At 34.8% G+C, this 14,656-nt stretch overlaps 1 long non-coding RNA gene across 1 annotated transcript in view; it reads right to left on the reverse strand.

Moving 5' to 3' along the window:
* Window positions 1-2,805: 2,805 nt before the first annotated feature.
* The window catches only part of LOC309660157, a 633,532-nt gene continuing 621,681 nt past the window's right edge, over window positions 2,806-14,656 (reverse strand). The window contains exon 4 of the long non-coding RNA XR_014263217.1: window positions 2,806-2,839. This is a non-coding gene — a long non-coding RNA (uncharacterized lncRNA). The remainder of the gene's footprint in view (window positions 2,840-14,656) is intronic.

Consider the following 14,656-nt stretch of genomic DNA (forward strand, 5'->3'; position numbering starts at 1 on the left):
ACTAGCAAATTATGAAGTTTTATTTATTAATGTGATTCTTATGAATACTGAATAGTGTGAAATTCAAGTGGAGTGCCACTTATGTACCCTACAGTCATGCTCTTTCAAAAAGGAAAGCAATGTGTATCTTAAATATTGTTTTTTAAGGAGAATTAGTAAAACTAACGGTAACATTTATACTGTTTTTACTACCCTTTTCCTGTCCTGCAATCTTATGCCATTTTAAAATTTGGTATATGTGAAATTATACTAAGGAAGTTTTAAATAGAATATTAATTCCTTTGAGCATATTCACTCTGAATATGGTATAAGTTTTATCAGTTACTTTTCCATAGAAAAGTTATTAAAAAATATCATTTGCATTTTTAGTAATTTCTAATGTTTAGATAAAATCTCCATACCATATTTATTTCAATAACTTAGCAGACCCTGGAACAATGGAGCAGGTTGGGCACAGTGTGGTTTGGGGCATGTAAGACAGAGATTGAAAGCAATGAAAATGTTTTGTACTAGAGGAGAGAGCAGTTGGTTTGGAGCATCCACATGCAGAGGGTCCATGAGAACAGAGAAGCATAAGGGCACTAGTGATGGCAAAATTGCCTAGAACTGGATCATATATTTCTGCCATATGTCAGGCAGAATAGAAGAGAGGAGTAAATAGAGGCAACTCTTTCACAAATGCAGAAATAATCTCTAAATTTCACATATGCACAAAATAACCATAGATACCTAATCCTGGGAGAGAATTCACTCCATTCTCAGTTTATAGTGAGATTCCATGAACTTAATTTTCAAGTAAGCTCCTTTTCAGTTAACATGATATTAAAGTAGAAGTAAGGAAAACTTTTCTTTCACTGATCACTGAGCTTCAGAAGAAAAACACATTTGTAATATATTTGTAGTTTTTGCATTTTGTAAAACATTTTCATATCCAAACATTTTATGGTCACGGTAATCATTTGAGTTATGGATGAAAACATTGTTATTCTTACATTGTAAATAAAGTTACAGAATTTCAGATGAAGGGAGTTTGGGGGGACTATATAGCTATTATGTAGCAGGACATGATTCAGAACTTGCATTTGTAAACCTGGAACTTACCTTCTAGTTCATCAAATTACAATTTTGTGATTTGTATTGTTTTTGAGAAAAACAGAAAATGTTGGTTTTTATTTTTTTAAGAGTTGGTGTGATAAATTAAATCTGTCAAATAATAACAAATCAATAACTTTATTCAGTTGCATAATATGATGAGGCAAAAGATTTTTTTAAGTTATGTAGAGATAAAAGACAAGTAGTAAAGGATGGAAAAAATAAAGGTTGAAAGAAAAGAAAAGAAAGGAGGAGAGCCAAGAAATATACTGGCTGTGCTTCCTGGATAGATCTTATTAGCTTTGCTTTCCTCTGCTTCTCTTACATACTATGTGAACCCAGGAATTAGATATAGGAGAAATTATGAGGAGAAGTCTTCCATTTTAACAGCTGGCAAATCTATACCACGTTTCCATTTTGAATTTCTAGTAATAATTCTAATCATCATCATCATTAACCCTTTTCTAATGAAAATAACTTAGATTACAATTACAATACGCCTTTTAAAAATAACTTATTTATACCTTATATTTTGGTGTAGCTTACCACTTCTATAATAGGGATCTGATTTTTAATAGGACCCCAGGTTTTAATTATATTTTGGAGAAAAAAAAAGAAAGAAAAGCATGGCTGGAATATATAAAAGTAATCTGTTTTAAAAATAGATAAAAATTTCAGTAAAATAAGTAGGCTGCGTATATCTGTACTTACAATAAAACTTTGTTTCCTATGAATAATAAAGACATAATATACTAATCACCAAACATGGGCACAATCTGTACAGGAAAATAAAATTGTATCTGCCAGAGAAAACCAGTGCATTTCTTTGATCAAGACTTTTAAATTTATCTATGGAAAATCTAAAATCTACTAAAATTCTTATTTTTAAATGACACTAGGGTTTCATCAGCTCCTAAATATACTCATGGAGTCAGTATTATCACTATTTTTTCAATGATCATATAAGAACTTAGCTGGTATTTTAATTGACTTCCATTTTTAAAGTAGTTTAGGGTATCAGTAATAAGAATTCGTTTAGAAGTTGGATTTAAAGTCTCTGTGAACTCTTTATGTTGAAAAAGTTTGGCAAGCAGGGGATGTATGATTTTGTGATAAGCATATTTTGGAGGAAAGTATTTCACCCAGAAAGAAAAAGATAGCAGCAGCCAACAACAACAAAAATTCTCAGGCAAATGTATTTGCAGTGAGACGCTTCACATTAAAAAACAAAATACAAACAAACAAATACCTTTGGGCACAATTAAGTTCCATATATGATGATAATTAAAGCAAAGATATTCCATTTTCGTTACCATCCTATCATTTGAATAAAATATTCAAACGTCAGATTCACATATTTCTTGAGACATTAGATAACTCTTCTGTAAGAAGCTTTGAGCCCTTTATATTCTTCAGATAGTGATGTTTCTCAGCAAGTAATGCTAAAAAGATACCTCTCTTCTGTTCATTTAATAAAATCAGTAATCATACTGCCTGGAGGATTTTGCTTTCCAATTTTCTCCCCTGTTATAAACAGACTTTAACAAGCTATCTTTTTTTTTTCTTTTTTTTTTAACATCTTTATTGGAGTATAATTGCTTTACAATGGTGTGTTAGTTTCTGCTTAATAACAAAGTGAATCAGTTTAACATATACATATGTTCCCATATCTCTTCCCTCTGTCATCTCCCTCCCTCCCACCCTCCCTATCCCACCCCTCTAGGTGGTCACAAAGCACAGAGCTGATCTCCCTGTGCTATGCGGTTGCTTCCCACTAGCTATCTATTTTACGTTTGGTAGTGTATAACAAGCTATCTTTGATACACAGCACATCAAGCAAATTCAGAGAGGTTTCTTTCTTCATTTAGGTGCTTGGTGTTTTAATTTAGCATCTTAAAGATAGCTATTTTTTTTTTTTTTAATCACAGAGTTTACCCTGGGGTATATAATATAAGAATATATTATTGCACATAATCCTAATTTACTGAGATTCTGAGATTCCATTCCTTTCTTATTTATTTATCTATTCATTCAACAAATATTTATGGGAAACCCTTTAATGAAGTAGGAATTAGCAGGCACAGGAAATTTAAAAATACATCAGTCCCTGAAGTCTCACTGCTTAGAAAGTAAAATAATGAACACAATGAGGTATTTTGGTACAATGGAAGCATAAGGCATAGACAGATCTCATTTTATATTAGATTTATTGATCAAAAGTTAGGTAACTTTTTAACTACTCATTTCCCAATTCTCAGCATCTAACTATTCATTATCATTTGGACTTTTGTCTTAATTTGTTTCGGCTGCTATTACAAAATTCCATAGACTGGGTGGCTTCTACATAACAGAAATTTATTTCTCACAGTTTTGGAGGCTGGACAATCCAAGATCAAGGCACCAACAGATTCAGTGTCTGGTGAGAGCCCACTTCCTGGTTCAGCAACAATGGTCTTCTTGCTGAGTTCTCATATGGCAGAAGGGAGAAGGGAGCTCTCTGGGATCTCTTCTATAAGCCTACTAGTATCATTTAGGAAGGCTCCATCCTCATTACTTAATCACTTCCCAAAGGCCCACCCACAATACCATAACATTTTGAGTTAGGATTTAACATATGAATTTTGGGGGGATGTGAACATTCAGTCCCTTGCGGCCTTGCTAAATATTTCTTCTTTCCACTCATACTTTTTTCACCACAATCTCTCAACTGAATTATTTCAGTGACTTCCTGCAGTCCTCTCACTTGCTCTTTTTTTCACTCTCCAATCCCTACTCAACTTTTCAGCTAGAGTTAACCTTCTCAAAGCAGTGCTTTCCAATAGAATTTCTGTGATGATGGAAATGTTTTACATCTGTACTGTCCCGTATGGTAGCTATCAACTACATGTTGCTACGGAGTATTTAAAATGTAGCTAGTGGAACTGAGGGCCTAATTTTAAATTTTATGTAATTTTAATCAATTTAAAAGTAAATAGCCACATGTAGATAGTGACTAATATATTGGATGGCACAGTCCAAGAGCAAAAATATGATTATTTACGTGCTATCATCAGTGTGAAGTCAAACTCTTCAACATGAGTGATGATCAGTATCAATTATGGTCTTTGGTTATTCACTCACCTCATATCCACTCCTCCCTTCATTCCACAAGATCCGTGGTCCAGCCAGACTTAGTTTAAGCCAGACTTAAATAGAATATACATTTTTTCTGTAACTTGATAATGTGCCTGTCATTTGTCTGCTTGGAATATTCCACCTTCTTTCACAATAGATCTGTAGAACCATATAGTGAATTCTGCACAGTTGAATATTTTAGTGAATTGTGAAGGTGGGAAGAAAGTCATTGTACTAGTTTTCTGTTGCTTAGAAGTAAGCCACAGGTTCTGCTGCACTCAAGGAGAAGGGTTCTACTAACGTGACTGCCAGTGAGTCACAGGAGGAGAAAAAAGGAGGTGATTCATTAGTGGTCGCTTTAGTTCACCTAAAGTCACGTTTTGCCCTCTGGCCACCAGTGTTTCATAATCAAATGCAAAATGCATTCACCTGATCCCAAAGTCTCCAAATGTCTCATTCTATTTTAGCATCAGTACAAAGCTCAAAATTCCATCTATATCTGGTCCAGGTACAGATGAGGCTCATGGTTGAAATCTGTTACGCACACCTCCTGGAGCACCATTCCACTTGATCTGTGGATCTGTAAAACCAAAACAGACAAATTATCTGCCACAAACACACCCAAAATACAATGGTGGAACAGCAATAGGATGCCAGCTATGGACATTCTAGTTCAAAAAGGAAGGGAAAAAAAATACAGTAGAGAAAGAGTCCCTGGTGCTGGAAGTTTTGAAATTTGGCTGAGCTAACTCTAGTTGGAATTCTCTGATTGAGCTTCAATACCTGGGAAACAATTATCCAAGGCTCCCTGCAGTTTTCATTCCATTTGTTGAGTAATCCTTCTTCTCATATGAAAGTTAACATGATTAGTTTTATTAGCCAGTTTTCTATCATCAGAATTTTGGAGGCCTGACAATTTCTTTTAATTGTCTATGTTCTCTGTCCCTTTTGACCCAAGCTAGCAATGTTTCTGCTCAAATGATTTTTCTAAGGAAGTTTCTAGGCCTTCCCTAGATATCACTTGCATTCACTCCATTAGACAAGAAGCTATGGTTACATATTGTTCTGAGAAAATACTTTCTGTATCTTGGCCTCTTAGTGAGATGGCTGAGGAACAATGCCCTTAAGCTTCCTAGAAACTCTCTGGTTTGATTGAGATCTGTAAATCACACCCTTAATCTCTTTAAAGGCCACTTGTGTGCCTGAATACTGTCTTCTTAATCTTTCTGAGGTTTTAGCGAAGGGTTGTATAGCCATACAGTCTAACCCTCAGTCTTGTCTCTAGAGCACGCTTTCCTGACAGTGGATCTTAATTCTAAGTCTTTTGCTGTCCTGGAGAGGCTGATAATTACCAAAATCATCTAGTCCTGGTTACTTTTTATTTAACAATCCTTCCCTCCATTTATTTCTCGCTTCTCACATTTTACTATAAGCAGCAAGAAGAAATAAAGCCCCACTTTCAGTGTTCTTTTGGACCAAATTCATCACTTACAAGTTCTGCTTTCCATATAAATGCAGGCAAGGATTTTATTAAATGTTCCACCACTACGTAACAAGGATATCTTCACCCAGTTTCTAATAACACACTGCTCACCTCCTTCTAATCTCCTACTGGCAGCACTTTCATATCTGAGTTTCTACTAACAGCCTGTTCATGTGATTACACTTTCTCTATCATGCCCCTCAAAATTGTTCCAGCCTTAGCTCACCTTCTGGTTACAAAGCTGCTCCTCCTTTAAAATATCTGTCACAGCAGCACCTCACTCTCATGCACCAATATCGTATTAGTTTTTTTATTGATTAGAAGGAAGTCCCAGGTTTAATCAATACTCAAGGGGAGGGGATTATACAAGGGTTTGGCTCATTGAGGGTCACTTTTAGGAGTTTCCACCACTGCCGTGGTCCTGTTTGTATCAATGCCATTTCAGCACATGCTAGTGGGAATATATTTGAGAAATAGATAATATCAAGGCATTATACTGTAAATTGCCATCTTAGGCATGTGATGCTTTCCTGCATTGTTACGTGAGGCCATGAACAGTGAGAAGAAATTATACTAATCAGTTTACTGGAGCAGTTGATGCACACGCTAAAGGTCATATAAACTCTGATATGCTTTGAAATGTGTCATGGTAAATAGCCAATTAGCTGTTAGTCTATGACAAGCTTTTATTCTATTAGAAAAGATAATAATCTTCTATGTATCTTGTCAGCCTTAGTAAATACTGCTTTTTTTCTATACAACAAAGTAAAAATAAAAGGAAGAATAGTGTTTCTATGTAAATGTAGAATATGTCAGAAAATTTTCTATGAGGATAAGATATTCTGAATTACATTTTATTATTTAAATATTTATAGAGTGCTTATTATTGACCAATCACTGTGCTAGGGAAAACAGGTGATTGTTGTGATATTGTCTCCTAGGAGACAATAGTCAAATCAGAGATGTGAAAAAAATAAAATATTGTTAAGTCAGATATAAAGAAGGTAAACAGAAGATATATTGGGCATAGAAGAATAAATAGAAAGCAAAATAGATTATTTCTGTTCTACAAAGGAATGTGTTTGGGAATAGATAACTGATACAGCTAACCCACAGGAACTGCATGAAAGCCTGAGTGAAGCAACTTCACATAGGTAATAAAGCAGTTCCCTGCCATGTCACTTGTGAATTCTGTGAGAGCACTTGACAGGGGATGAAATTCTGGATTATATAACTGATAGATAATTGACCAAAACAAATCCTTCTAGAATAGTCTGTCTCTTCTCCTCTTCAAATGAAATCATTACTAGGAGAAACTATTTTTTAAGTCCTTACCAGCTGTCATTTTATTTGTCTGCTAATAACCCAGTAGCATTTTGTTGAATGGGAAGGAAATACAGGATCCATTCTAGCTTACAGTGGGGTAGAGAGGATCAAGAAGAAAAAAGTGGGAGAGGATACTGGGTATTAAGAAAGAGGAAATAGGTGATGAAATTGGAAGTTTGAATGTATCCAAGTCCAGAGAATATATTTCATGTTACAACCATAACTGCAAACATTCCCTTTTCATTAATAAAATGCCAGATTATTCTACATTGTTTTTCACATATTACCTCACTTAAATCTCACAATAACTCTGTTAGATAGATATATATTTTTTAAATATTTATTTATTTATTTATTTGGCTGCGCCTGGTCTTAGTTGCAGCACGCGGGACCTTCCTTGCCACGTGCGGGATATTTTTTTTTTTTTAAACATCTTTATTGGCGTATAATTGCTTTACAATGGTGTGTTAGTTTCTGCTTTATAACAAAGTGAATCAGCTATACATATACATATATCCTCATATCCCCTCTCTCTTGCATCTCCCTCCCTCCCACCCTCCCTATCCCACCCATCTAGGTGGTCACAAAGCACCGAGCTGATCTCCCTGTGCTATGCGGCTGCCTCCCACTAGCTATCTATTTTACATTTGGTAGTGTATATATGTCCATGCCACTCTTTCACTTGGTTGCAGATTACCCTTCCCCCTCCCCGTGTCCTCAGGTCCATTCTCTACATCTGCATCTTTATTCCTGTCCTGCCCCTAGGTTCTTCAGAACCATTTTTTTTTTTTTTTTAGATTCCATATGTATGTGTTAGCATACGGTATTTGTTTTTCTCTTTCTGTATGCGAACTCTTTGTGGCATGTGGGATCTAATTCCCTGACCAGGGATCAAACCTGGGCCCCCTGCATTGGGAGCGCGGAGCCTTAGCCACTGGACCACCAGCAGTCCCTAGATAGATATTATTTTTATTATCTCAATTTTATAGATGAAGAAATCAAAGTTTACAGAGGTTAAATAATTTGCCAACGGCTGTATATCAGGTAAAAATTTAAGCATGACTTCAATTCAAGCAACCTGACTCCTTAAGCTATTTAAGGGTCATCACAGAGTATATTTTCCAAATGTGGACCAAGATTAATTGAATGTGTTTATTATATTATTCGTAGAGGAGAGTCTAGAATTTCAACTAACACCAAGATGTGTCTGGATCTCTGTAGTGGAAGTCTTTGGCCTAAAGCAAACACAGGGGAACAGTAGAGCTTACCAGAACTGTTGTTATTCTAAATAAACTCCTTAGAGTTTCCCCAAGTTCCATCCCATAATTTTATTTCAGGGGAAAAAACTGTGGTCGTATTGATTACCTAATAATAATACGGTTGAAAAATGTAATAGAATGTAAAATACATTTAGAATACATATATGAAATTTACTGTAATTTGTTTTTGTTCTAAGGGACTATAAAACTATCTTTGCACACTAAGATTCCATATAAACTACATACATTTTTTTTTTTAGGAACATTATGTATTAAAATCCTAAGTCTATGAGTGTTATAATTAGTAATTATTACTTACTTACTTACAATACTTAACACAACTGTAATCATGTGAAAAAAAATTGGAGTTTCTGGAAAAAAAACCAACAACCCTGTTTTTAATTAGGAATATATATATTTTTTGGGCCACGTCACTGCATGGCTTGTGGGATTTCAGTTCCCAGACCAGGGATTGCACCTGGATCACAGCAGTGTGCCGAATCCCAACCACTGGACCTCCAGGGAACTCCCTAATTAGGAGTTCTTATCAGTAAAAAATTAAACTGTACTAGCAGAATCTTTCAGATTAAAATATATTTACTTCTATTTAACAAAGGTAACATTTAGGAATAATTATTTTTATGTATATATTCATTTATTCATTCATTTGGGAAAGATTTAAGAAAAACTTATGATGAAAAGGTCTACCCGATTTTAATCTTCCTTACTCAGTCATATAATTACTCTTACACTACAAAATAGGGTCTGCATCTGATGTACATATCAAGCTGTGTCTATAATTATGTATTGCATTCTTTAGTCCTAATACAAAATTAGTAATGGATATCATGATGCAAAGAAAGTGAGTATTAAAGGAAAATGATAATATATAGGATTGAATAATTCAGAATGAAGTTGCCATTGATAAAATGAGGAAGAATGTAGAGGAAGTACGCTTTGAGGGAGGAACAGTAGTTTGTTTTTAGATAATTTAAGAATAAGTTACCTTTTAGACATCTAATTAGTGATAATGAACATGCAGTTGTTTTTAGAAGTTTGTGGTTTGGGTAGGTGTTCACAGTTGAAGACATATATTTGGATATATTCACATATTAATGTTATTTAAAACCAAAGGCTGGACGAGATTTCAAACCAGTGAGTGGATAAAAACAACACAAGGAGTAAGGGCTGTTCCCTGGGCTACAATGGGTATTGCTGGGGATTGTAGGAAGAATGTGATAATCAAAGGAAATTCAAATGTTTTAAATATCTTTTTCAAGGATTATATATCCAGCTGTTATTTGCAGATTAAAAGAAAATGGCCATTTCTCTCTTTCCAGTGAATAGAGTAGTAGATATGAAATGATAGTGTATACTTCAAAATGACTGGGTCACTCAGTAGCTATTAGAACAGATCTTCCTAAACACAAATGAACATTTCGCTTTTAGATGCATCTCACAGGTTACTGTGTTCAAGACTTTTACACCACAGCCATGATCAATGTATAAGGAGAATACCCTGAGTGAACCAATGCCCAGACCATCCTAAGAATGTAAAATATTAGATATGTCTAATGTATTTTTCTGAGAACTGTTTTGTGACTTAACAATATTAGCAAGAAAAAAATAGAAGTCACTATGAGTTTTAAAATTTACTTTACATGGTAAAGTAAATAGATGTTGGAAATAATACATTAATAGTAATATGCAAAGATTATTATAAACACATGAATAAATAAGAATGTATATAGATCATCCTGTACACAAAGTATATCTGGTAATCAACTCTTCCTAATTGTTAAAGACATTAATAAATATTTACTATAAGCTGTATATTGCTGTTGATTTTTTGGTTCAAAGATGTCCAAGATGCATTTTCTGCCTTTGAAAACCTGATAGATTTACCAAAGGAAACAAATATATACTAACAATATTCATAACCTAAATATAGTGATAAGAATATTTAAGGCCTTGTGTGACTATAAGTAAAATATTTTATGTATTGGAACTACTTATATACAGTGTACAAGAAAAAAAGGGTAAAATATTGCACTGGTTCGTAAATATGTGTACATGCTGCAGTAATTTCATTCCTATTACTCATATGCTTTATATCAGAGTGATTTTTTTAGAAGAATGAATAAAAGCTTTGAGCAATCCGTTTGAACACATGGGTAATGCTTTAATTGAAGTCCTAAAATCAAGCTCGGGGCAAAGGTACTGCTGGAATGCCATAGAACGGTAGTGTGTATTCACACCACCAGTGACAGACTGGCACAGCAGGGTTCATCTGCAGTTTTCTTTCTGGGAGAAATCTCAGAAGGGTTTCAACAAAGTACTAACCACTGTATAACCTAGACCTACATGTTCCCTGTCTAGTGGGTTCAAAGAAGTCTCTATAATCAGTTCTTCAAAATTGGAAGTGAGCCCGCTGGGAGAAAATCGACAAATGCTTGTTTACTTGCTGGGTGGAAAAATGGAAAAATATCAACCTAAGGACATTTTTGTTTTCATCTTGTATTGTTCTTGATGATTATGCAGCAACTGGAAACTGGCTATATGACAAGAAATCAGGAGGTGGTCCCACACTCAGAGGAACTCACTGCTGGCAAACAGATATTTCTTTGCAGCCAAACGTTTCCTGCTCACTACAAAGCTAAGTGACTTCAGGATATTTATATACCATGCAGCTGCAGCGTGGTCTGTAGCTTAAATACTGGAGAGAATCTCCACATCTCTGAGTATTTCAGGGATTCAGATAGGAACTTGACAAAAGAAGACCTTTATTTGATTTAATCCATTTTAAATTAGGATTTAAGCACCAAAAATTTTACTAAAAAGATGTTTGGAAGGAAAAAAGAGATTGTTGGAGGTCTATTAAGTGATGTAACTTCAAGTATACTAGGAAGGTCCATGTTTATCAGAAACCTCTTGGCATATGTAATGAAAAAGTCATATATTTCTGTTTAAATATTGCATAACACAGTTCAGTTGTATTTCTTCGCATTCAAAAATATAATAGAAGGAGAAGCCTCTTTCAGGATGGTAGAAAAAAAAAATAACAACTGCAACAACAAGGCAAAACAACTTTAGCTTAGAAATGTGACCCACAAGTTGTACAGCAAGAACTATCACAAGTTACAAGTCTGAAGTATGATGCAGATAGATTTTCAATGTCATTGGAAACAGTTTGCATGTCTCAAGCACTGAAAATAAATATAACCCAAAATAGGCAGAGTTTTCACATGGCATGGAGGAACTGAGTCTATCAAAATTGAATGGAGTACAATAGCCATGAAGCACCGAAGATAAAGGAGATGTATATGCTTTCCTCAACCTAAGTGTCCCATTCAGCAGCCATACTTAAGCACTGACACATAGACAGGGAACTTTATAGGTTTTGCTCATTGCTCTGTCAGCACCACCTAAAATAGTGTGTGGCTTATATGGTGCTCACTACATATTTGTATGTTTGAATGAATGAATAAAGCTGGGAATATGAGAGTTTTATGGAAGCCAAAAATAGAAACAATTTGTAACAATGTAAAAAGCCTCATCATTTTGAAAGTTAATAAAAATATCAAGTTGAGTCTGAGGAGACATTAGATAAGATACCTAAGATTTGTTCGAGGTGCCCTTAAATCTCCCATTTCTTTTTCCCTGACAGAGACAGAGAGTTAACAATTTCCCCAGTCCCACATTTCCCTACTTTAGTTCATCTCATCCCATCCAACTGCCTTTTTTTTTTTTTTTGACAGTGTCTAAAAGTTCAAGATTTTATGTTCCTCTTAAAACTTAGTGTGTATTCCATTCACTTAAGGATGAGATAAATTTCTAACTAGAGAAACTCATGATTACTATGCTGATATGAATGACACTGAAAAAAATACAGTTAGTTCTCCCTGGTGTGTGTAATTTAGAAAGATAGATGGATAGATAGATATATAGATAGATAATAGATACATAGATACATAGAGAGATGATATATATAAGTATGGATATATAGATAGTTTCAAATATGTAGAAGTCTTCAAACTTCCAAAGCCAAAAAGAGGGCTATAGCTATCTCCAGTCTTCTAGGAGGCTGTTTATGAACACTTTTATTAGAAGAGGGTCCTCTAGTTATTCCCATATCATATAGTTAAACTAAAGTCATATCTATAGTTTCTTATAAAAAAGTGATGGTCCATCAACAGTGCTAGTGATATAAGTTCCAGGTTATTTTGACATTATTTTCACCCTGCATAATGAACCTGAGTAAAAGAGAAGACCAAATGCCAAATTCCAGATCATATGAAGATTGAAATGCTTTTTTCCTGTAATAGGCCATTATGAATTTAGACTGGGAATTTTTACAGGAAATAATTCATTTATTATAGATATTGGCCATTTACCTGTATGAATCCAATCATTTATTTTTATGATTACAGAATGGCATAGGGTTCTATGTGCACATTTAAATTGTTCGGCACTATAGAGAGAATAGTCTTCCTTATTGTTTCAAAAGTGTCTTGACAATGAACTGTGGCTATATTTCCTCTAGGTATTTTATCATTTCAGATTACAAAAATTCATTAATAACCAAAGTCATAAATATTTCTATTTTTTGTAACTAATTAAACATAGATCATCCCTGGTACAATGACGTAGTTGGAGATTAATGTAGAAATTATCTGCATCCTTTTTCTCACCAAATTATTTGACTAATGAAGAAGCTGAGTGCCACAGAGGTCAATCGATTTGCCAAGACCACACAGTTGAGGAGGGCTGTATCAGGATTATAAAACATGCTTTCTAAATTTGGGCCACTGTCTTATCTACTCTGCTAGTACTTTTCAAACTTTTCTGAGACCACTGGTAACAGAAATTATTAGGATCAGGACTGTGGCATTTCTGAGCACTCTGGCCCCAGTTCAACTGGGTATTGTGCTTTACTCCATTTCATGTCCTGCTTTTATGGTAAATTTTGCTAAAATGCTTCCTGATAAAATCTTCATAAACCTTTATACTAGAAATCAACTCAAGTATAATTAATCTTACTGGATGCACACTCTTTCTTTCAGGACAAGAAACATCACCACCCCATACATGGGCATGTATGTGAAACTAAACATGTCCCTAAAAATACTGGCAAAAGTGTCCCCTGTTGGTTGTCAGGGAAGTCATCTGACCATTGAACCTAAAGCTCTGTCTTCAATCAGTAGACCATATCAGCAGATTATATCCTTTTGAGATTATTACACAAGAAAGCAAATTGTAAAGGAGTCTCCAGAAGTTGCTAAAGCCTAGATGAGTATGAACTAAAATCATTTCAGTTGAAAGCCCAATACAAAGAAGGAGAGAGTAGCTTGTAATCAGACTCCAGGCATTGTTACAAAATAAATAAGAAGGAAAGTGTGGAACAAATGAAAGCAAGAACTTGTGGATATATTTTAAGGATATGTTGAAGAGAAGTTTCATGTGTTCTCTAGACAAAACTTGAGCATAAAGAATTGTGGGGCATAAAAAATTATGTCTTCTCATTCTAGGTGGTTTGGCTTCCAAGTCCATGTACAATTCATTCTTCAAATCTCTGTATCAGATTCTTATCTTGAGCACTAATCCACCAGGTGTCCATCTTGTCTTTTGTCCTCAGTTAGTGGCCAGTGGAGCATTACAAACTCTATGGAAAGTACAAGCTTTTCCTTATGACTTGATACTCACACAGTGTAACCACTTGTTATTTTTAAACCATAGGAAGCACAAGGTCTTAACTCCTTTAGGAAACTATCATTCAAATTGATGTCTACCTGTTTGGAGGATTCTATAATATCATTAATTTTCCCAATCCCTAAACAAGATTCAGGACTCCCCAGGATCATGGCAAATCAGTCATCAATATTTTTTTTTATTTCAATTATGATATTGATTTATGTAACTTCAGAGAGTTCACCAAGTATTTCCTTTGAAATACCTTTTCTTCTGACTACATATTACCACAGGGAATTCCTTTTTTAGCCATGACAGAGAAATCAACAACAGATTTATTAGTTAGAAAAAGTCGGCTGCAAATCTGGATAAAATGTATGAGGCAACTATTTTTAGTGATTGAACAGCTTTGCTGGACTGTATCCTTTGGCATAAGTAATGACATGAGATGAACTCCAAGGTCACTCCTCAATAAACCTGGTGTTCTTCCTGGAAGCCCTTTGGAGCTAGAAGCAGAGAGATGAATCCCAAATGGGACACCCACCTCACTGAGCTCAGGAGGCTGCTGAAGCTGATGGGATTGGTAGGGCAAGACACATAAGAAGAGGAAGAATCCAGATTCTCCATGGATTCTCCATCAGAATACCTTAAGGGTTCTTGGTTGAAGTCTGAACTACAGCTGCAAAGTGTGAGA

This window comes from Balaenoptera physalus, assembly GCF_965194825.1.
Source record: "Balaenoptera physalus genome assembly, chromosome: 4".
Lineage (NCBI taxonomy): Eukaryota > Metazoa > Chordata > Mammalia > Artiodactyla > Balaenopteridae > Balaenoptera > Balaenoptera physalus.